Source organism: Antechinus flavipes, chromosome 4 (assembly GCF_016432865.1).
Source record: "Antechinus flavipes isolate AdamAnt ecotype Samford, QLD, Australia chromosome 4, AdamAnt_v2, whole genome shotgun sequence".
Taxonomy (NCBI): Eukaryota; Metazoa; Chordata; class Mammalia; order Dasyuromorphia; family Dasyuridae; genus Antechinus; species Antechinus flavipes.
In genome coordinates this window covers 344,442,434-344,466,653 of record NC_067401.1, presented here as the reverse complement: position 1 = coordinate 344,466,653, position 24,220 = coordinate 344,442,434, and the positions used below count along the sequence as shown (strand labels likewise).

Below are 24,220 nucleotides of genomic sequence, written 5' to 3'. Positions count from 1 at the left end.
TAACTGTATGATGCTGGGCAAGTCTTTTACCCACAGAAATTCTAAATTGATTTTCAATTAATGGCATTACAAATTTTGAGATATACTTTTAGAAAAGAAAAAAATATTTTATTTCTTGCATGAAAAACGAAAGATAACTTAATAGTCTATGAATATAAATTAAGAATGTATTTTTACTCAATATACACATTCCTTTAAGCTTTATCCTTGTTTTGAGAAATTTTAGAAGTTATGATAAATCATAGAATTTATTTCCATGAGACAGCAGAAAGAGTGAAAATAGTGTTGGGTTTGGAGTCAGGAAGACTTATAGTCAAACCCTGCTTTAGATTCTAGTTGTGTGATCCTGGGCAAGTCATAACTTCTCTCTGAATCAAGTTTCTCATTTATAAAATAAGAGGATTAGATTAGATTCACTGTGCCTTTTTACTGCACCATTATAGTTTTAAAATAAAAACAAAAACAATTATTTTCCATATCCTTTTAAAATAAAATTTTCATATTTCTTGTAGGTAACATCTAAGGGTCTTTTCAATTCTAAATCTATTATTCTCTGATCTATTGAAAAAGGGGCAAGGGAAGGCTGATCAAAAAACCAACAGGGACTAAAAGAGGTTGGGAACCCCAGCTCTAGGGGATGTCTCATGTTAAATCTAATTCACTTGGTTCCTAATTCATCAAAGCCTCTCATATGAAAAGATGTCAGATCTACTAATTCTTTACAACAAAAAGTGGTTTGATGATTTTCTTGATGATATCTGCCAATCCTTATTATTAAAAAAGCTCAGACCTTATAAATGTAACAATGGTTTGGCAAAGCAACCTTTCACTAGAGTTCTTTCCTTCATACAAAATGGTTTATAAAGAAAAATCTAGATGAGCTTAAATTTTGGGAAACTCATTTCTGGAAATGAGAGAAACTGAATTTTCCTTCTTTGCCCCTCAATTTAAATTCATTTAAAAATACTCCAACAAAAGAACAGAAACTAACTTCTAGGGAATTTCTTTTCTGAGAAAAAAATTCTTCAACCATCACCGTATTAAAGACTGCTATCCTCTGAAAACTGTAAAACTATGAGATAACACTTTTTCCTCTCAGTGATATATATATATATATATATATATATATATATATTATATATATATATATATTATATATATATATATATATAAAATTCAAGATAATTTAATTTACATACCAAATTGTGTTATGGTAATTTCTAGATCTAGAGATTTAAAAAATCAAGAAACATTTGTTCTATTATTTACATAATGAACAGCAAAGATGAATTTCCAGTCAGATTTAAACCAGGAACAACAGAAGACAGAGCAGTACATAATGCAAGTTATATGTAAAGTGGTAATGGAGTAAAGTGGTATTGGAGTCCAGAAAAACCCAGGCCTATAGGCATTATGTCTTTCTGAAAACTGGCTTTTTCTAACCAGGCAATGCAATATAACCCAAAGATAAGTTGTTAGCTGTTTTCACAGTTATCAAGTGATATGATTTAGAAATCTTTCCCCTATGCCCCTTTGTCAGTATAAGTGTATGTGTATATTTATGTATTATATATATGTATAAAATCTCAAAAATCCATTTAAATAAATATATACATATACTAATGATAATCATGTCATCTTTATGTTTCTTTAGTAATTGTTACCTTCTAAAAAAGGAGTACGTTCATCAAAGACTAAGCTCAATATAAAAATGATCCACATAATAATATCCCTCTGTTCCTGGGAAGGTGGGTAGAAAGACCTGGTCTTCATATACTAGACAACAGATGTTACATTTTGAACACAAGATTTAGTAACTGAAACCTATCTTAGAGATAACTGTGACTACTAAAAACCAGTTTGACTGGTAAGGACCTATCCCTTTAGCAAGCACGTATAACAAGGCTAATAATAAACCCAGACACTGGACGTTACCCACTTTCCCAAGCCTCTTGCAGGATTAGCAAAGTTAGAATGAGGTATTTACATGCAGCTTCTCTGTATCTATGTCTCTCATTCCTATCCCATTATTAAGCGATTTAGAAAATATTCTCATTTCTTTCATTTTGACTATATTCATCTAAAGGTAACAAAGCAGTCTGTTGGTTGACTCTTTGTCTAAAATTCTGCATAAGACTGAGTCTGAGAAGCTCTTGGCCTTTAAGCAGATTGTGAAAGCTGTTCCACATTTCATGTTCAGAAGCCACTTCACTGTGAGCTGCACTTGCCTAAGGTCAATGAGAATTATATACCAAGACTGTTACTTACCTATTGGCTTCCATTCTCCTCTTCCCCTTGTGAGTGGTAATGACATTTTGTTAACTCCCATCTCCCTATACTTTGCTGATTTGTATCTGAAGTCTCCTGAACTACCACAATCTGGTTTAAAATCCTCCTCTTATAGATAAGAATGACCTTACATGTATCTGTATTCCCACATTGGTAATAAGCACAAATCATTGAACATTTGGTTGAAAACAGTAATCCAAACATTGGAGAACAAGTGCTCTACAAAATTTTTTGGATACGGGAAAGACATTAATTCTATGCTTCAAGGAAAATTGGCATTTTTTCCCAGATTCCACTTACACATCTGATTCTTAAAATTTTCCATTACACTAAACTAAACCACAAGTTTCTGCCGGATTCAGTGTATTTTATTAATTAAACCTCAATGATAAACAGACTTTCATAATTTCATACTGATTCACACCAGTATTCTGAAAATAAAATATAAAGTAGCCAAGAGGTACAGTGATGGAGTAAAGGGAGGATCATATTCACAAACTCACCAAAAATTTGTATTATATTCAAATGAGATGAGATGATTGACAATGGGAGTTTGGTTTATACCCTATTGTGCTTATTAAACATAGGATCATCTTTTCACAGTACTGACATGGATAGACATTAGACTGACATCCATTTCCTTCAAATGACTGATTTGGGCCCACAAACTGAGGCTAAAACTTGATGATTCAGGTTATGAAAATGCTTGGTTTGGCCATCACCATGGATCATCCTCCACATTGGTCCTTGGACTAGACCTGCAGAGACAAGAAAGCCAACATTTGACTGTTTCCCCTGGTAGTATCTATAGTGATCCCAGCAGCCCTTCTCCGCTGCCATAGTGGGAAAAGAAGCCACAAAAAGGAAAGTTGAATTTTCCAAGACTATGGTTCTATGATTGAGTCCAAAACTAGAAAAAGTTCCATTTTTTTTCAGAGAATTTTGTAATTTAATTTGTTGTGGGAGACACATAAAGACCAGCTCTTTTATAACTTAAAAATTTTTTTTCTTCCTTAAATGAATTCAAATTCCCCTTCTTATATATATACTGGCTGTATGACCCTGAGCAAGTCCCTTAAATGTCTCAGTTCTCTCATCTGTAAAATGAGAATTATAATTGTACCCACTTCACAATGTTATGAGGATCAAATGAGCTAACATATAAAGTGTTTTATAAACTTAAAAGTGTTATATGAATAACAGCAATAATTATGATCCAATACATAAATTGCAATAAGATGCCAATCTACTTTGGTAGAGAGATTTTACTTATTCAGGAGTTCCTTGTACCAATAAAACACAGGTTGAGAGCCTCAGAGTTAAAGCAATTAGAAATAGTATCCTCCCCATTCCCTCCCTCCCCCCACCAAGGGAAGAATAAAAACAACTGCAAAAGAATAATAACAACTTACATTTTTGAAGTGTTTATTATTTCATTTGATCATCACAGCAACCCCATGGTGTAGTAGTATAAATATTACATACCTTTTTGAAAATGAGGAAATTGAGGCTCAGAGAGAGTTAACATCTTACTAAGATCACACAAATTGGTGACTAGAAGTCAGGATTTGAAACCTAATTGGCCAACTCCAAGTCAATGCCTTTTCTTTTATAATATACTGCCTTTAGAGGTTTTTAATTTAATTTTATATATTTATACTTATGCTAACCACACTGAGGCTGTAAAATCCCAAATTCAGCGATTCAGAAGTTCTGGTATTCTGGATTCAGAGATAATGGGATTCGGAGTATATAAGTCCAAATCCTGCTTTGGATAGTGCCGGAGTGGTCTTGGGCAAATATCTCTCCTCGCCTGGGACTCAGTGATTCCATCATGCCAATTCCTCCTCGAATATGAGGATAAAGGATTTTCAAGCCTAAAAGTACTACCTATTACTACTATTATTTTATAATAAGGTTGAGCCAAAAAACCTTTGAAATAAAGTCACACTTTAGTATAATACCTGTCAAAATTTTCTGGGGGTATCAGCCTTCAGTTTCTCACTCAATTTATATGTAAAAATATAATAGAAAGTGCTATAAATAATAATATAATAGCACTTACATACTCTTTTAATGTTTGAAAAGTGCTTTTTACATGTTAATTCACTTGATCCTCACAATTCCTTGAGGTAGAAATAGTAATAACTCCCATTTTAGAAATAAAGATACTGAGGCACATATGAATTAGGAAACTTGCACAGAGTCACACAATTAGTAAGTGTCTAAGGCAGGATTTGAATTAGGCATTTCTGACTCTAAGTCTTGCACTCTCTCTATTCTGTCACATAAGTGTCCTTCTCTACCTCTTCCTCTGTTAATTTTTTACATTGTAAAAGACTATTTACCTCCACTTTGGGGGAAAAAAATGAGAAGGACCCTCAAAAGCAAAATCTGGAAATAATATTAAGATAGCAGCAACAACGTTTTGCTTTGAAAATCACCTGAGAGTAGACTGCATGCTTTATGAAAATGATACATGACTAGTATATATGTAACTTCAACTGCATATACCAAGAGAGAGCCTCTTTCTGGAAAACTGTATTTCAAGTCTGTGACCCATACTGTGCTTTAAAAACTTACTATGAAATGGCTTTTGGACTCTGAGCATAATTATAATGTTTACAGTGGCTGCCAGGTTGTGTAAACATGGAAAAATATAGTTTAAATATTAAACATTACAGTTCTTTGACTATGCAGAAGAACGGAGGTGGAGAAACTCCTTTGTAGTTTGTGCCCAGGCTGCCCATGAATTTCATACTTCAGTTGGAGGACTGCAAAAGCAATTCATCCTCATCATGTCCAGTCCTGGCTGAAGGATCTATTAGAGAAAAGTACAGCTCCAGCAGCTGAATGTCTTAAGTTCTTCTTTGTATTCTCTTCATCTTTGTCTTCACCTCTTTCGTAGATATTTGCCTATGAGTTTAGGCTGTATGCAGAAAAGGCTGGTATTCAGGATCCAATTCTGGTTTTTCAGTTTTTCTATTTTTCTTTGTTTTTAAATTATTCTCCTCCAAGGTTTCATCATCTAGGGTCTTCCTCACTTCCTTCCTGTTCTGTCATCTGTGTAGAGAGTATTGATTTACTGTGGATATAATGTCAAACAGGAGAATATAATCTGAAAGCTTAAGTGAGTGTCTTAAACTCTTTGGGGGAGTTAGAGACTGTTACTTTAACCTGACATTAATTTAGGATCATTAGTTAGGATCCAAAACATTCCTTCACTTCAACACCTAAATTTCCTTCCTATTAAGCATTGGAGGGAGTATATAATCAACTTTTAGGAAATATTTTGTGTTTGAAACACAATGGCCTCCTTGGAAGTGGCTTTGGAAGGAGATCTAGTGATAAAATGTTTGCTACCAATAACCTTAAAATTATGTCTTTGTTCATTAAATCAGACTGAAGCATGATTAAAATCTGTGAAGAGCAAGCATTGATTTACTGTAGATAAACGTCAAACAGGAGACTACAATCTGAAGAATTCAAATATGTATCTTGGACCCATGCAGGTTCTCTAACAAGTTTTAGTTACTGATATAGATCACTACAAGCTATTGCTACCATTTTGGTCAATATGGGAATTTGACTCATTCAATCAGAATTTTAATATTGTGCCCAGAAGGCATTACAAAATAAGTGTAAGATGTGTTCCTTACCCTTTAGATGCTTACAATTGATTGGGGGAGTTCTGTGATTTCATTATTTCCTGGCATAGAGAATTCACCAGTGCAGATCTCATCTGTAATTTATAACCTATGAGAGTTTCTTGGGACAATAGGAGGTTAAATAACTTGCCCTTTAGTCAGATGATTGGTATGTGTTAAGGGACAGGACTGGAGCTGAATGTGCTCTTTCTTTCTCTCTCTCTGTCTCTCTCTTTCTGCCTGTCTCTGTCACTGTCTCTGTCTCTCTGTCACTGTCTCTGTCTCTCTCTCTGTCTCTCTCTTTCTCTCTGTCTCTCTGTCTCTCTCTCTCTCACACACACACACAAACACACACACACACACACACACACACACACACAGCCCTTTCCCCTACCCCTATGCCCCCAGTTAAGTGGCAATGTAAGGTAGCATGTGATTGATTGCTAAAAGTCACAAGTTGAGACAATAAGAATTAAAGGAATTTCAAGAAGAAAAACATCACTGTGATCTGGAATGTTTGGGGAAGAAAGCATGGAGTAAATGTGAATTAAGCTACATCAAAGGATAGGCAGAAATGAAAAAAAAAAAAAGACTTGGAAAAGGTTGTTGTTGCTTGAGGTACTAGAAGGTATAGTTGGAGAAGTAAGCTGAAACAAGAACAGCAATCTTGCATATGGTGTGAAGATTTAGACTTCTCTGTATAGGTAATGGGGAAACCACTGAAGGTTTCTGTGCAGTAAGTAACATGATAAAATTGGTACTCTGCTCATTGTATACAGGATGCCTTGGAGGAAAGCAGGGTTAGAAAAGGTTAGTTTCATGAAAAAACTTTTAACAATATTTGAGGCATTAAAGGATGAGGGCCTCAAATCAGATGAGGGCAATGGGAATAGGAAGGGAAGAATAGGTTCCAAAGACTATTACAAGGAAAAATCAACACAGCTTAATAACTATCTATATATTGATGATGAATGAGAGAAGGGATAGGAATTGGACTTATAATTTCACTGGTATATGGAACTTCCAAAGAGGAAACATTCCCTACCAATACAGGTCAGCAATTTCTCAGCAACTTAATTATCTAAGGGAGTTACTAAAAATTGAGAGATTAATTTAGTTAATAAATATTTATTAAGTGCCTACTTTGTGGTAGGTAACCTATTAAGTGATATGGATGTATATATGAAAAAAGAAATATACTTCTTATCATCAAGGAGCTTATAATCTAATCAGGGCAGACAATAAGACAAAAGAGAAAAAGGATCAAAAAAAGGGGGAAATGGAGGGAAAAAATACTAGTTACATACCACTGGTATGAAGGAGTGTAGCCAGGTAAGAAATAAAGAAGTGGATGACTTCGGCATGCTATTTAATTGGAGGTTTTGTGAGGAACTCTCTTCTCCATCCTCCAATCAGAGACACCTCTGAGTATTCCAACGTCAGAGGGTACTGATGAGATGTGAGTTTCTAGGGCAGATGTGATGTTGCAGGATGAAGAGGTTCCAGGTGCAAAGGAAGAAATCCAAAGTGTGTGTATGTATTGGAGGCGGGGAGGAAATGGAATGAAGAGGTTCCTTATCTAGGGGCAAATAATATGTGCCAGAAGCAAGGCTTGACCTAGGTCTTCCTAATCATTCTAACATGCTACATCTCTGGAGTTAAAAAGAGGAATTGAGATCTGAATGACAGAAATAAGTCAAAAATAACTAGAGTTTCAGGAGGATGAAGTTAATGCAATTAAAAAGGAAAGGGAATGAGGAGCAGGGTTTTGATTTTGTGGGGAGAGTGAGTTCAATTTAAATGCCTTAACTTTGAAGTGATGGCAAGATATACAGATTAAAATTTATAATAGTTGAATATGGGAATGAGTGTAGTTATAGATCTGGGAATTATCCACCATGAGGTTATACTCAAAATCATGAGGCATGATAATTTTGCCAAGGGAAAAAATGTACAGAAGGGAAAATGTAGAGGACCAAGGACTGAGTCATAAAGAATAGTTAGTGAGTGGGAAGAAAAGAAGTTGTCCAAAGAAAAGTAAAGGAAGAAGCAGAGAATTAAGAGGTAAATTAGGAAAGGGCAGTATTACTGAAGTCAAAAGGAGAATTTTAAGGAGGAGCAAAGAAAGGATGTCTGACTTAACAAGATAAGGGTCACTGGAGACCTTGTGGAAGTCAATTTTAGTAAAACTAATGATCTAGAATTAATAATTTGGAGGATTAAATAAGGAATGATTGGTGAGGAAAAGGAAGAATCAGGTTAAATGGGTTTAGGCCAAAGTCAAAACTATTGAAATGGTGGGGAAAGCAAGGGAAATCTAGATTTCCTTACAAAGTTTCTCTGAAGATTTATAGCTAAGTGATGTCAAGAGATTACAAGAGTAAGTTAGCATTTGGGACAAAGGAATATAGCTTAGGTTCAAGGGTAATTCCATGTACATGCTTGAAACAGAAAATAACTAAGATGCTTCTTATTTTATCATGTCAGAATAACTAATCTAATTCTTAAATCATTAACTATGTACTATGATCTTATTGAGACAATATAGTATAGAATTAAGAGTCCTGGTTTTGGAGTTAAGGAATCTGGGTTCAAATCTTGCTTCTCACATTTACTGCCTGTGTGACCTTGAACTTAGTCCCTTAAACTCTGTGAACCTAATTTTCTTCAACTCTAAAAAGAGTAGGCTTAAATGGTACCTCAAGTATTTTGGCTCTATGGTTCTCTCCTAAAGAGAGGTTGAAAAGAAAAGCTAACAGATTTTTTTATTTCCAGTGACTGACTTAAACGTATTATGTTTTACAAAAGATTCTGAATACAATTAGATTTTGAAAACCAGCTAGCACTCAGGTGCTTATCAATACCTTGTCAAGGAACATCTGGATGTTTGATGTTATGAGGTCATAACCAGATAGACTGATTGCATTCGCTCCCTACCCTCTCACCCCTAATTTTTCTTCTAGCTCTTCCAGCCTTCAGGAGACAGAGCACCAGTCTTTTGACTTTACCCTGGTGTGAAATTGTTAACTACCAATTTCAGGAGTGTGTGAAAAAGTTTATTGTCACATGTGAAAACTAATTAATGCCTGTAAAGTCCTGTGAGATCCATAGATGAAAGGAATTATTTAACTGAACAGTATTATTATCTGAAGAAGAGGGAACAGACATAATGAGCCAGATTCTCCCAGAGCAGAAAGGACACCCCAGGAGTCAGTGGCACATTTGAAAGTTATATTAACTCCCTCAGGTAAAAATCATTCATTTTCTAGAAGTTACCTAGGTGGCCTAAAAATAGTGAGGGCAGCTTCTTGGACAATCTTAACTTGCTACTTTAGATACCTGAGAATCTTGCTCGACAGAATATTAGGACATTTCCCCTCCTAAAGTCATAATGGTTTACAGACTCAGGTAAATAAATTGATCCTGTGTCAGTGCTCTGGGCTTTGTCTCAAATAGGAAACAAATATATTTAAAAAAAAAAAAAAAAAAATAGGTGAGCTCACCTTAATTCTATACAAGTGTTAACATCCTGCCTGGTATACAGACATAAAAGTAATTGAAGGGTCATAAATTTAGAACAAAATGGAACCTCAGAGGTTATGGCATCCATAAATTCATTTTATAAATGAGGAAACTGAGGCACAGGACAGGAACAGATTTGTTTAGGGAATCATCTAACTACAAAGTACCTGAAATGGGAATTGAAGGAAGGTCTTCTTGATCTCAAATCCAGAGTCCTTTCTATGTTGCTATGTTGGGTATGGATCCTAATAAATGTAAGATCACTGAAGGCAGATACTGAATTTTTGCCTTTACATCCTCCCCCCCAATAACACAGTCCCTGAAACATATTTATTTATTTAGTATTTTGCTGTAGAGCAGTTGTGTCTGATTCTTCATGACCCCCTTTGAGGTTTTCTTTGAAAATATTCTGTAATGGTTTGCCATTTCCTTCTCCACCTTATTTTATACATGAGGATGCTGAGGCAAATAGGGTTAAGTGATCTGCCCAGTGTCACATATCTATTAAGTGTCTGAAGCAGGAGTTGAACTCAGGAAAATGAGTCTGTACTCTAGACCTGGTGCATTATGCACTGTGGTACTTACTCACCTAGCTACTCTACCTGGCATATAGTAAATGTTTATTTTGTTTCCAATTTTATCCTTCCTCTATCTTAGTGTATACATAGTTATTTGCACAGTTCCCCCATTAGATGATGAGCTCTTTCAGAACAGGGACTATTTTTGTGCCTTTCTATCACCAGAGCTTAATAGTACTTGGCCCACAATAGTTACTTCATAAGTGCTTGTTGACTTGGCTCATTGACTTGAATACAGGAAGGAAATTAAAAATACAATCATTCATTTTGCTGATTTAAAGATATTTTAATTTAGTTTTTATGAGAATCTTCTCTTAGGGGAATTTGTGCATCCTTATATTGATGTTTTCATTGGGCACATGACCTTTTATAAGGAGATAGTTTTGAGGATTAAAACATGGAGCAGGCCTTACATCCCCAAATAGCCAATTATTTCTGCTCTTTTCAACAGCCACAGACTTTACCCTTTCCTCAGCTAAGCCTTATGGAATCCTGGCTTTCTTTGCTAAACAACTCAAGGCCCTTTCTGATTTCTTCAGTTGTCATTGCTCTTGGCCTCTTTCAATGATTTTTAAATTTCTTTATATTTACTTCTCAATGTATATATGCCATATCTCTCAGTGTAACAGAAGGTCCTTGAGAGTAGAAGATATTTTATTTTTACTTTGTATATCCAGGGTCTAACACAATTTATAGTATCAAGTGGGTATTTAATAAAATTTTGTTGGGTTATATTGAATCATTCCATCATAGGACTGTAAACCATGGCAAACATGTGCTACTGACCACTCAGAAGATGGAGCAAGAAGACATAAGTGGCAGAATTCATTATCAGTCCTAGAAAAACAACTCAATAGAATAGTATCTTTTTCCCAAAAGAAATTCAATTGAATTCAACAGACATTTATTAAGGGCTTATTATGTGTCAGACATTTTGCCAGGTGCCGAAGACACTAAAATTAAATAAGTAAATAAATGAAATAAAATAACTCCTGTCCTCAAGAAGTTTATATTCTACATGGGGAGGAAACAGCACAGTGTGTAGCTTAACATAGACCTAGGAAAGGAAGCTGTCTCTTTTCCTAAGGAGACTGTCTCCTTGCTCTAAAAGAAAAAGGATGTCTTCACACTTGTAGAAAATGACGACGACAAAAAGAAGTTAACACAGTAAAATAACTTTGAAAACAGTCCTGAACTCTCTTTCCTCACTGAAGGAGCTGTGATTTTACAGACATGTTGTAGTACAGTAAGTGTTGGGGAAGAGGAAAACAGATCTTTATGTAGTGTTCTGTTCAAGAGAAAAGTCAGAGACAGATCTGGAGAATGTGAGTCTCAGATTATCTAGAATAGGGCTTCTTAAACTTTTCCCACTGGTAACCTTATTTTTAGCCTGAGAAATTTTTATGTGATCCCAGGAAAATAGGCATATAAAATAGGTATACAAATCAAACATTTAGTGATAATAAATCATAATTTTGTGACCCTCACATTTAGTTACGTGACCCCATATGAGATTGTGAACAATAGTTTTAAGAATCTTTGATCTAGGCAGGATCTTTGACAACCACACCCTACAGAGACTGTTTGATCCTAGATAAGTAAGTCCATTAACCGCTCACAGTTCTCTAAGCAATTCTCTGACTTTATGAGTGGCAGGGAAGGTGCCTATCTACATTGATTAGAGGGAGTTTCCTTATGAAATCTCTATTTCTCCATGCCTACTACACAAAATATGTGTTGAGGAAAAGTTCATGGCTAAGTCACGCCACATGCTAGAAGTGTGGTTACAATGTGTGCCTCAGCTGGTGAAGAAATTATAAGTGACTTCCTGGCACAAAAGTGAGATCAGTCCTATTCTTCAAGTTTCAAATTCCCTTAATCTCACCTACAATTTATGGTAGTAACAAAAAGAATGTATGTACTCACAATAAGAATCTGTATACATGAAGTATATGCCTCAATTGTTCATATAGTAAATCTTCCTTACAAATTCGGTAGCTAGTTCTAACAATTGGGCAATAAAACATCAAATGCTGGGGTTATATTCTCTCAGCAAGCATGGGAAACATGTTTTATCTTAGAGTCTTGGACAGTCATTTATGACTAGAGGAAGTTACAGAAGAAGGAACAATCCAAGAATACAAGTTTCAAGGCCATAGAGAATTTTTCTTTTCCAAACACAATAAAGCTACACATGTGCCAAGCCACAAGCAGAGGCTGTGAAATTCCACAGAACTAGACTTCATTTTGCCCATGGCCCTCCCCTAGGAATCTGACAGATTTTCACATGCTACATTTGTCTATAGGTAGTACAGAAAATAAGCATCACAAGGAAGGGCTTAAAATGTATTTTCAAAGCAAGAGTGCAGATGGAACTGTGAATCACACCTCTGGAGCCTAATTTTTAAAGCATGAGGCAATAAAGGCAAATGCAAAGCCTGAGAAAAATCATGTTGTGAGATCAGCCAGCCACTTAGCTATTGTTATACAAAAATTTCATTGAATTTTTCATTAACATTAAAAGTGTTCAAGTGAGTGATTCTCCATTGTAAAGATTCAGGTAAATTACCAAAAAAGAAAAATTGATTGAAAAAGTATAGGAAAAAAAACTAAGTTTGTCTTAAGGAATATAACACTTTTCATATGATTTGCTTTAAAATATTTAGAAACAATAAAAAAAACAAAAAACAAAAAATCAAATCTCCTTCAAACCTGTCTTAGTCTTCAATCGATTTTTTGCATTCAATCAGTCAATACAGATGGACTCAGTGTTCTTTCCTCTATAAAATTCATTCTGAGTCAGGATTGGGTTCTAGTCCAATTCTGCCATTAATTCATGTGACCATCAGAAAGTCTCTTTGCCTCCTTCTGCCTCCACACTCTTATCTCTAAAATGATGGAGTTGTATTGAATAAGCTCTAAGAATTCTCTGCTCTGATACTGTTTCTGTGTGTATCTCATTAAAAAAAAGCCCAGCAGGGACTGCCCTTGTCAGATGTGTTCATGGGGAGCTGAATGTTTCTTTTAAGAACTGAGTAGTGGTGAAGGGTGCTGGTGATTGATGTTCCCTGATGATGGAAAAGGCCCAGAGTCTTTATTGGAAGCTTTTTCTCAGACTGTCTAGATGAATGCATTGTATGAAAGCAATTTGATTTGTAGTCCTGATTGGACAAATTTACACAGAAGTCTGAAGTAAAGTGTGTGATTTCTCTACTGTTTTTCTCAATCAGTGTACCTTAAAACTTGGTTCTGTGTGAAGCAGAATCTAATTCTGGATTTTTTTTGCTGGAAATATTCAGGAGTTAGGTAAATCACACCAACTCAAACAAAAATTTTAGGTACTATATCAGTATAAAACATAGGTGAGATTTGGAAATGGGACTTCTTTGAAAGAAAAAAATTGCATAGATTTACTCTGAAAATCAAATATATCTTTCAAAAAGTTTTCAAGTTTTTCTTCTAAGAAAGATATTTTGTCTTTTTTTTTTTTTTTGAGACTAGTTACTTCTATTTTACCTAAGCAGGGAATTTAATGGCTATTCATGGTCCAATTTCACTACTGATCAGCACAGAAATCCGAGTATCTCCATTTCAGATGTAGGCTGTTTCGCCCTTCCTTGGGCAGACTGTTGGTTTCCTAGTCTCTTGAGCTTACTATATTAATGTCATATTTAATGAGATGAGATAATCTATATGCTTTAGCCCTTTTGTATTTCAAAACTCCTGGGTGCAAGCAATCCCTGAGCAAGAACCTCCCCAATCTCAGAATGTATATGGGTGTTTGTCACCATGCCTAGTACTACTTTAATGTTCATCATTCAGTTGCTAATCAAAGAACATTCATTAAGCACTTACTGTGTGTTGGGCACTGTGCTAAGCCCTGGAAACACAAAGACAAAAATGAAATAGTCATCTAAATTTTCATGAAATTTTCATTCTAAAGGGGAAGAAAGCATAGAGAGACAGATGACAGATATATACACAGCATACGTATGTATATGTATAGCTAGACATATATATACACATATATATACACACATATATACATATATATATACATATATATATATCTATATATCTATGTACACACACACACACACACACATATATATATATAAAACAGATACCTGGTAACCCTGGATGAGATTGTTTGACTTTTCCTTTCCCACAAGATATGACAATGCCCCATTACTACCATCCACAATAGAAAAAGCAAGATTGTATCATGTATACAAATTTTATTAAACCCAGATTTGGAAACATAGAAGTGCAGACTATATCCAGATCAATATGATGTTTTGATGGATTGGAATCCTTGATGACAATCACTTCCTTTACCACTGGTGGAAATGGGTGAATTCCCCCCTATAGCAGTTGCTTTTAATTTAACAAAGAACTACTATTTCTATCTCTAAAATGATCCTCTAAGTAAGAAACCTGAAAAATATAGGCATAGGTTTTGGTAAAACAGGTCCTGAAAGGTGTTGGGAAGTCAGAGTCAAAATGACTTGGAAGACAAATTCAAATTCCAAGAGAGATGTCCTACTCCTACATGAAAACTCTGCTAATTTGGCAAAGTGTCATCAGCTTTGTTAACCTTAGCTAGGTTAGCTCAACTTCTGGTTGAGTTCTTTAAATATATCAGTGGTGTCTATTTAATATGGCTAAAATCAACCAAAGAGGAACAGATAGGGACAAGAATTGTCCTTTTTCTTTGCTAAAGCAAATGTTTGATCATGTCAATAAATCCCAGTGGCCCCTTGATAATTCCAGGATCAAATATGAAATCATCTGTTTGGCTTTTTAAACTTGGCCCCATCCTATCTGTCTGGTACTCCCTTCTCACTCTAAGAATCAATTACACAATTAGTTTACTAGCTATTCCTCACATATTCCACTCCATTTCTCAGCTCCGTGATGGGATGTTAAGAGATTCAGATGAGAGAATGTATGTAATGGTCTTTGGGACCCTAAAGCTCTACATAAATGCCTTTCAGCAACAGCAGCAGCAGCAGCAGCCTATAGCCAGTAGACTTCCAGTCTGGTGATGACTTAATTTTCTGAGCTGTAGTAGAACTCTAGAAATGTTTATAGAGTAAACAGGAGTTGTTGATAAATGTTTTAACAACCACTCTCTCTAATAATTAACAATCATCCCTTCTCTGAGATATGAAGACATTTTAAAATTTGATCTGTACTATCAACACTTTCTTATGTCTAGACAGTCAATAAAACAAAGAATGAAGTCCTAATTTGTAATAATTGTAATTTCTGAGGTGTAAATGCTCATATAGAAGATTTAACAATTGACTCTTGTAAGCTGGTCAGAGCTGGCTTTAGTACAGCCCTGGTTCTGTGTTTTTGCACTGTTTGAATCTCATACCTGGAATAATCTCCCTTCTCATCAATTTTTTAGCTTGCTTTTTTTTTTTTTGACTTCCTTTGACATTCATTTCAAATCTTACATTTCCCACTCCAATAGGGAGATTACCCTTTGAGATTACCTTCCATTTATTCTGTATATGTTTTCTATGTTCATGATTGTTTACATTTCTCCTCCATGAGAATGTGAGCTCCTTCATGGCAAAGCCAGTGTCTTTATATCTCCAAGGCTTATCACAGTGCCTGGCAGGCACAATGTAAGCACTTAATAAATTATTTCAACTGATTTGACTGACTACATAAACAAATAACATAAACAAAGAGTTTCTGCTTTGCAGGAGAGAGAATGAGTCTGAATCTATATTTATTTTTTAATCAACAAGGAATGAGAAGTCCTTTTAGAGGAATTTTTGTTGGGGTGCTCTGATCTAGAACTAAACAAATACTGGCAGAATCTGCTGTCTCTATTGCCATTATTACTGAGGGCTGTGGAGCCTCAGATTACATAAGCTCCTCCTCCCCTCCCACTTCTGATTTTCTGTGACATTAGGCAAATCACTTATCCCCATAAGATTCAGTTTCTTCATTTGTAAAATGAGGGAATTATATTAGATGACTTCTCGGGTCCTAGTTTCTAATTTGGAATTCTATGAATCATATTGCAAACCTAATCCTAGAAGCGAGAGTGAGCCAACACTTCCACGATAGCATTCTACTATAGAATTTCACTGTTATCTTTGGTAGTTTGGGAGCCCAATCTCAGGATGTTTAAGAGGGTACAAAATTAGTGATTAATTCTTGAACGTTGTCCTTTCTGTGAAAAACTAGTCATGAGCTGCTATTGATGAAAAAAGGATACAAAAATCCACTTACTTTACTGAACCATAGTATAATGTATATAAACCCAGATTAGACTCAGCAATCAATAAACCAGCCAACTAATCAGCAAGCATTTATGGATCAATTACTTTGCATCAAGCACCAATCTAAGTGATATAAGAAATATAGAGCAAAAATGGTTCCTACACTCAAGGAGTGTATAGTTTAATGAGAAAGATAACATATATAAATCAGAACATAGAAGGGTTTTTTTTAATGTAGATTGAAGACCTGGGTTCAAAGTCTTACCTCTGATACACTGTAGTTCTATGCCCATGGGCAGGAAAATCACTTTCCCTCAAGGTGTTCCATGTAATTCACTAAGTCTAAAAATTAGAGCTGAGTTGCTGATCTGATCTGGGGGAAGAGGAAGAAGAAGGGCAGCATATACACACTTAGGGTTTCCCACTCACTAATGAAATTACAAGTGCTACCAATAAACATTTTAAAAACACACTTTAGTTCATCACTGACCTTTCTCCATTTAAACTGGTTAGCTGAAGATGAAAGGCTCCATATTCAGCTAGACTGCTCCATTATCTCCTGACTCATAAAGACCTAGAAGAGAACAAGTCAAAGGCTTATTAGATTACTCACACATGGAATACTACTTTATAGAACATTAAATGGTGAGCTCATATCAACATGGATAAAGTGAAAAAAGGGGTTACATAATTACATGAGGAATTCAAAGCTGCAGGGCCAAACCACCCAGATTATTCAAGTCAAAATAAACCTTTGCTGTACAATTTATTCATTTATTTGCCCTTTATTAAGCCCTTAGCCTATACATATTGCTATGTGGCTTTTAAAGATCTTCTCTACTCTTTCATGGTATCAGCCAATTAACATGGCATTATATTCCCAACTCAAAACTAGAGAAAATATATATCTTGTAATATCCACAAAGAGAGAAATCCATTGCCATTGCCATTTCTAACATAAAGTCTACACTATTTATTGAGGGAAAAACAGCACAATGATGACTGAAATCTTTATACAATTTTCATGACTCATTTGCTGTATGGTCATCTTGTGAATGGGATATCACAAGGTGATGTAAAAATTTAATTGTTGCTTTTCACTTTAAGATCCAATTTTTTTCCATCTAGATATATGATGATGATGAATGTGTTGAAAGCACACCAAATGTATATTTAACTTTGGAAACCACAAGGAAAAAGTACTGTCATCTAAATTAACGTATTGCTATATGAAACAAAGTATTAATGTACTATCCCTTAATTTGGTTAAGTCTCTAGTCAGAGTTCTAAGAGAAATGGAAATTCTGAGAGAGTTTCTGGGTGTTAAGTTTGAGAGTTATGAAACAATCAGTTGGTAAGTTTCAAAAATGACAAGGTATTATAGATACTAGACAAATATGAACAATAATACTTGAGTAATTATGGTACAAATAAAATCTTATAGGTAAAAGATAAGAATTTTATTATTTATTATAAACTAAGGTGGGTTATATCAGAGATAATCCAGAATCAGAACTCAGAAAAAAAAAAAAGAGAGAGAGAGAAGAGCAGAAGTGAGAAAGATAACAGAGGGAGAAAAAGAGATAAGACAGACAGACAGACAAACAGAAGTGCATCATTTAAGTTTCAAGATGAAAGTGATATTATGGTTGCTATTGATGGGTAAGTCTAGTTGAACAGAGGAACAGCAGAGAATCAGAATATCAACTAAGTCTGGCTAAGATGCTGTACCAATAAGGTATTAATAAAACACACTGATAAACTTAGTCACAGAAGCATGTTAAATATAGAAGTTACATTCATTAAGGAAATTTTATGAACAATTCCTGAAGCAGAAAGAAGACAGCAAAGTTTATAGTTTCAGAGTCATGAGGGATCTTGACTGTATGGGATTTCCTGACCAACTGTACCAACATGAAGTATGTGTCCAATCTGCTATGATACTATATATATTGATAAGACAGTCTGACCCAGATTTATGTGTTAATTGTGATGAAATTGTTATTACAAATAAATATGAGGACCCAAGATATTATTTTTTCTTGTCTGATTATTAAGTAAATATTTATGTTTAAGATCTAAAAGTGTCATTATCGTTAATGGCTGCTTGTATAACTAGAAGTACATTAACTGGGTGCTCAAGAACTAGTGTGTTGAATAAGGGGTTACCCCAGGTTCCTGAAAAAATTTGAGTATAATAACATGGTGCTGGTGATACCTTTCTGGAAACCTAGACTTGGCAGCATGAGATAAGCAAAGTAATACAGAGAGTAATTAGATTTCATGTCACCAAGTGAGAGGTGTTAGGAACCAAAGTGGGAAAAGCACATCTTATAGACCTCCATCTACTTCACTCCTTACAGCTTATTTTATAGAATTATATATAATAACAATAAATATTTGAATGAATATTTAGTTCCTCCAAGTAGAGGAAAATTCTACAGTTTTGGGGACTGATTTTTAAAAAGGTAGTAATGAAGGATGAGTAGCATTGTCAGATCTGAAATTATATTATTGTCTTAACTGTCAGGTGTCTAAAAAAGTAGAAAAGGAACTCAGTGGAACAAACTAGGCAAGCAAGTAATAAAAAGCAATAAAAGCAATAAAACACAGCAGCCCAATTTGAGAAAAACCAGGAATAATGTCAATAGGGGAAAGGACACTATTTGACAAGAACTTCTGGGAAGATGGGAAAATAACTTTCCCACAATGAGATTTAAACAATCATTTTATTTTATGTACCACAGTAAGCTCTAGTGAGATGAAAATAGAAGTCATATTCAAAAAAAGAGAAAATGGAATTAGGTATCTTTCACAATTGAGGTGAGATGAAAAATTCTTAATGAAGAGAGATCATAAAAGATAAATGAGACACTCTTAATTACACTAAGTTTTAAGGTATTTCACATAAGCAAAATAATAAAAAACTCCACTAATTAGAGAACATATGCTATTGAACAAATCTTTGTATCAATTATATGTGAAAAAATTTACATCCAAGATATATAGGGAGTTAACACAAATATGTAAGATTAGTAGTTGTGCCTCAATAGCTAAGTGTTCAAAAGATATGAACAAATAGTTTTCCAAAAAAAGAGTTAAAAACTATGGGAAATTACGTAAAAAAACAACATGATTATTAACAAGAGAAATACAAATTAAAACTACTCCAAGTTTTCACCTCACATCTATCAAATTAGCAAAGGTGTTAAAACATGGAAGCATTCAGTGTTGGAGAGACTGGGAAATCAGCCACACTAATACATTGCTGGTGGAGCTGTGAATTGGTACAAACATTCTGTAAAACAAGGTAGAATTATACAAGTAAAATCACTGAATTTTTCATGCTCTTGGCTTCAGTGATACTCTAAGGAGATCAAAAATGACAAATACAAGTCTGATGTATATCAAAATATCCAGTTCAGCACTTTTGGGGGTAGTAAAAAGCCTGGAAACAAAGTAGGCATCTATTAATGAAGGAAGAGCTAAACAAATTGTGGTGTGTGAATATGATGGAATATTATTGTATCTAGATGATAAAGACAAGAGATCCAGAAAATCTATATAAATCAATGCTCAATAACATAAACAGAATTAGTAGACCAATATACACAATGATGATAACTGTAGAAATTTAAACAAATCTGAAAGCCAGCCAGATTTTAATTATTTGTAGTGACCATTTTTATCCCCGAACATCAGATTCTGGAACCCATTTTCCTCCTACTGGTACAGAATTAGAGTACTTTGGATGCAGAATGTTGTCTGTATACTGTTTGGTATGGTATGTGTTGGCTGATTTCACTTATTTTTTTTTTTCTGTTATAAGGAGTATTCAATGGGACAGGAGGGCATATTGGGAAATGATTGTGACAGAAAAAAAAGTATAAATAAAACCATTTTAAAATGTTTAAATGGAAAAATCAGATGCAGGCTGATCAGATTTGTTTTTGTTGTTGTTCAATTGTTTCAGCTGTATCAAACTTTTCATGATTCCATTTAAAGTTTTCTTGGCAAAGATATTGGAGTGGTTTGCCATTCCCTTCTCTAGCTCATTTTATAGATAAGGAAACTGAGGCAAACAGGATTAAGACATTTGCACAGGATTACACAGATAGTCAATGTCTGTGGTTAGATTTTAACTCAGATCTTCCTGACTCCAGGCCCATCACTCTATCCACTGGGCCACTTAACTTCCCCAGACTGCATTTTTATATCTAGAAAACAACAGACTTTTGCAGAAACAGTAATATACCATAGTGGACAAAGCCCTGGACTTTAAGACAGGAAAATATGAGTTTGGATTCTGCTTCAGATTCTAGCTATGTGACCCCAGGAAAGCCACTTCCTCTCAGCCTCAGTTTCTTCATCAGTAAAATTAGAATATTTTACAAGGATCTTGGAGGATCAAATGATATAATGTAGGTATAGAACTCTGCAAACCTTAAAGCATTATGTAAATATCAGCTATTAGGATGATGATGATCTCTGAGATCTCTTCCAAGGCAGACTTTGAAAGATCCTCTGGCCAAAAATACTGATGATTTTGTACTTGTTCATCATTGTGTATGTAAATATAATATGTAAATTATATATATCAATGTTTTGCATATGTAGGACTCAACTTTAACTTTAAGTGAAGGATGGCTTTTTTTGAAGTAAAGATGGATTGGTTCTCAGGCAGCAGACACACAGCCAGCCAATCCATTGCCAAGCCATATGCCTTTCCATGTTGTAAGAACCCACCAGAGCTCATTGGTATGATCTTGAAGAATCTCTATGCCATAATAAAGAATTAAAACAGAACTTTGGTAATGACTGAACACAGAAATAAGTTATCTACTAAGATCAATTATACACAAATGCCAAAGGATGAAGATGAGATAATGTACTAAGTACTTAGGATCCTGTTCATACTTCTAGTTTCCAGAGAATAATACATTGGTTTTAGTGAGAGAGAAGTTGTTGGTTCAAATTTTGCAGGTATTCAAAATTTTGAGATTTATTTTTAATTACACCTATATCCCACTTCACAGAGGTGACACAGGCTCAGCAAACACTTTCTATGTCCAACACCATTAACTGAAGCTAATGATACTTGGGCTAAAAGGTCTAACAATCTCCACCTAAGTCTTACTCTGTTGTGGAAACATGGCAAAGAGGTGACCCTGGGTTCTGGAAAGCTATACCAATGGAGTACAAACTGTGTCAAGTTCTACCATGCTGGGAAGCTTTAAATACAACTCTGGTGGATTCTTACAACATGAAAAGGCATATGGCTTGGCAATGGATTGGCTGGCTGTGTGTCTGCTGCCTGAGAACCAATCCATCTTTACTTCAGAAAAAGCCATCCTTCACTTAAAGTTAAAGTTGAGTCCTACATATGCAAAACATTGATATATATAATTTACATATTATATTTACATACACAATGATGAACAAGTACAAAATCATCAGTATCAGTATCTGTCTGCTTATGAAAGAACCAGCACAACTAAGTTTGGAAAGGGAAAGTCAGTCCAGTCTGTCTCAAAAAATAAATAGTTCAAATGAACAAGAAAATGGGGAGCTGTCTAAAGTAACTAATGTAAGTGCACAAAGCAATCCATCAAGCAAATTTGATTTATTTTAAAGATGGGCACTAAAGATGAAAGCAAGATTAAATAATGAAAGAAATGGAAACAAAGGTGTGATACAGTTCTCTAAGTCAAGAGAGCAAAGTTCCAGAATGAACTGGCAAGAAAAGCTAATAATTACAAAAAGTTGTAGTTTTTTTGAGCTACATTGATAAGAGAAAGATCAAAAGAAGGAGAATGCTTTTTATTATTCTCTAGAATAAAATATTAATTTTGTTTTAGGTTTTTAATAACTTTTGTGATTTGGCTCAAGCCTTTCTTTCTAGTATCATTACAGTCTAGTTAAACTGGTCTTGCCTCTGTTCTTCATTCATAGGACTGCATCTTTGGTATCTGGATCTTTGTACTAGTCATTCCCCTAGCCTGTAATGTTACTCTCTTTTCACCTCCACTTCACAGAATCCTTCACTTCCTTTAAGACACAATTCAAGCACTCCTACATGAAGCCTTTCCTGATATCTACAGATGCAAGCACCTTTCTTCCCTAAATACTATATATTTAACTGCCTTGTATTTTTCCTATATTTTTATTTGTGAATGTATTATTTCCCCCAATTGTAAGCAAGCAGGAATCAGAGATTCTGATCAGAGATCAGGAATTGTTTCATTTTAGAGAAGGATATCCCTAATATCTAACATAGTGTCTGCATATAGAAAATAAACATTTGTTGACATTTTGGTTTACACTATGCCCAGTTTTTGTCTTCATCATAACCTCTAGTCCATGACCTGTCAATATTCTCAAAGTCTATGTCCTCAATTTTGGCTTCCCATTCTTCTATAATCAGCCCTAACCCCATGGTCTGTCACTTTTCTATTTCAAAAGCCACTTTACTATAATCCCAACTTGTCCCATTTTCTCAACTTTCTGTCATTCCTGTTGGATGGGATGTGGGAAAACAAGGACAATGATACATTGTTGGTGGAATTGTGAACACATCCAGCCATTCTGGAGAGCAATTTGGAACTATGCTCAAAAAGTTATCAAACTGTGCATACCCTTTGATCCAGCAGTGTTTCTACTGGGCTTATACCCCAAAGAGATACTAAAGAAGGGAAAGGGACCTGTATGTGCCAAAATGTTTGTGGCAGCCCTGTTTGTAGTGGCCAGAAACTGGAAAATGAATGGATGCCCATCAAATGGAGAATGGTTGGGTAAATTGTGGTATATGAATTTATGGAATATTATTGTTCTGTAAGGAATGACCAGCAGGATGAATACAGAGAGGACTGGCGAGACTTGCATGAACTGATGCTGAGTGAAATGAGCAGAACCAGGAGATCATTATATATCTCAACAACAATACTATATGAGGACGCATTCTGATGGAAGAGGATCTCTTCGATAAAGAGAGCTAATTCAGTTTCAATTGATCAAGGATGGACAGAAGCAGTTACACCCAAAGAAAGAACACTGGGAAATGAATATAAACTGCTTGCATTTTTGTTTTTCTTCCCGGGTTATTTTTACCTTCTGAATCCAATTCTCCCTGTGCAACAAGAAAACTGTTCGGTTCTGCAAACATATATTGTATCTAGGATATACTGTAACCTATTCAACATGTATAGGACTGCTTGCCATCTGGGGGAGGGGGGGAGGGAGGGAGGGGAAAAATCAGAACAGAAGTGAGTGCAAGGGATAATGCTGTAAAAAATTACTCTGGCATGGGTTCTGTCAATAAAAAGTTATTAAAAAAAAAAAAAAGCTTTCTGTCATTCCCAACTGATGAATCTTCTTCCCTATGTAACCTTTGTCATCTGGTTCTCACATTTTTTGCTCCTCACAAAATTGAACTGCTTTCATCTATTTTAAATTTATGATCCATAACCTCAGCTGGGGCCTTGATGCTGTCTAACAATCCCTCTATTGATCCCTTTTTCTCAATCCTTATTGCTATCTCCACAGTAACTTTTCTAAACTCTACTCTCTTTTCCAATCACACCCCAATCCTTGGCATTCATAATAGATAAACTGATCTTCTCCTTCTTTGAGAAGAAGAAAATATAATAGCTCTTTTCCTCCATTTCTTAAAACTTCTCTGCACCATCATTTACTCTCTCCTTTTCTTCTCTAGTCAGTCCCTACTTTCTCTTTAAAGCTGATTCCTCTGTTTGAATTTATGATTCCATCCTCATTTAACTCCTCTAGGACCTTTCTCTGATGGTCACTCTCTCAGAAGCATATCTTCTCTCTCTCTCTCCCTCCTCCCTCTCCCCCCACCCTTTCTTTCTGCTTCTGTCTCTGTCTCTCTGTGTCATTACTGGATTTTTCAATCTATTTATAAAAAAGGCACAGATCACTC

The 24,220-nt window shown here is 35.0% G+C and overlaps 1 protein-coding gene across 2 annotated transcripts in view; it reads right to left on the bottom strand.

Moving 5' to 3' along the window:
- SCAF8 (SR-related CTD associated factor 8) overlaps nucleotides 1-24,220 on the bottom strand; it is a 265,897-nt gene that overhangs the window by 8,743 nt on the left and 232,934 nt on the right. For both annotated transcript variants that reach the window (XR_007953657.1, XR_007953658.1), the window contains 2 exons: nucleotides 16,772-16,855; nucleotides 2,269-5,352 (listed from right to left, as the gene is read on the bottom strand). The gene's annotated coding sequence lies outside the window, so the exon portion shown is untranslated. The remainder of the gene's footprint in view (nucleotides 1-2,268; nucleotides 5,353-16,771; nucleotides 16,856-24,220) is intronic.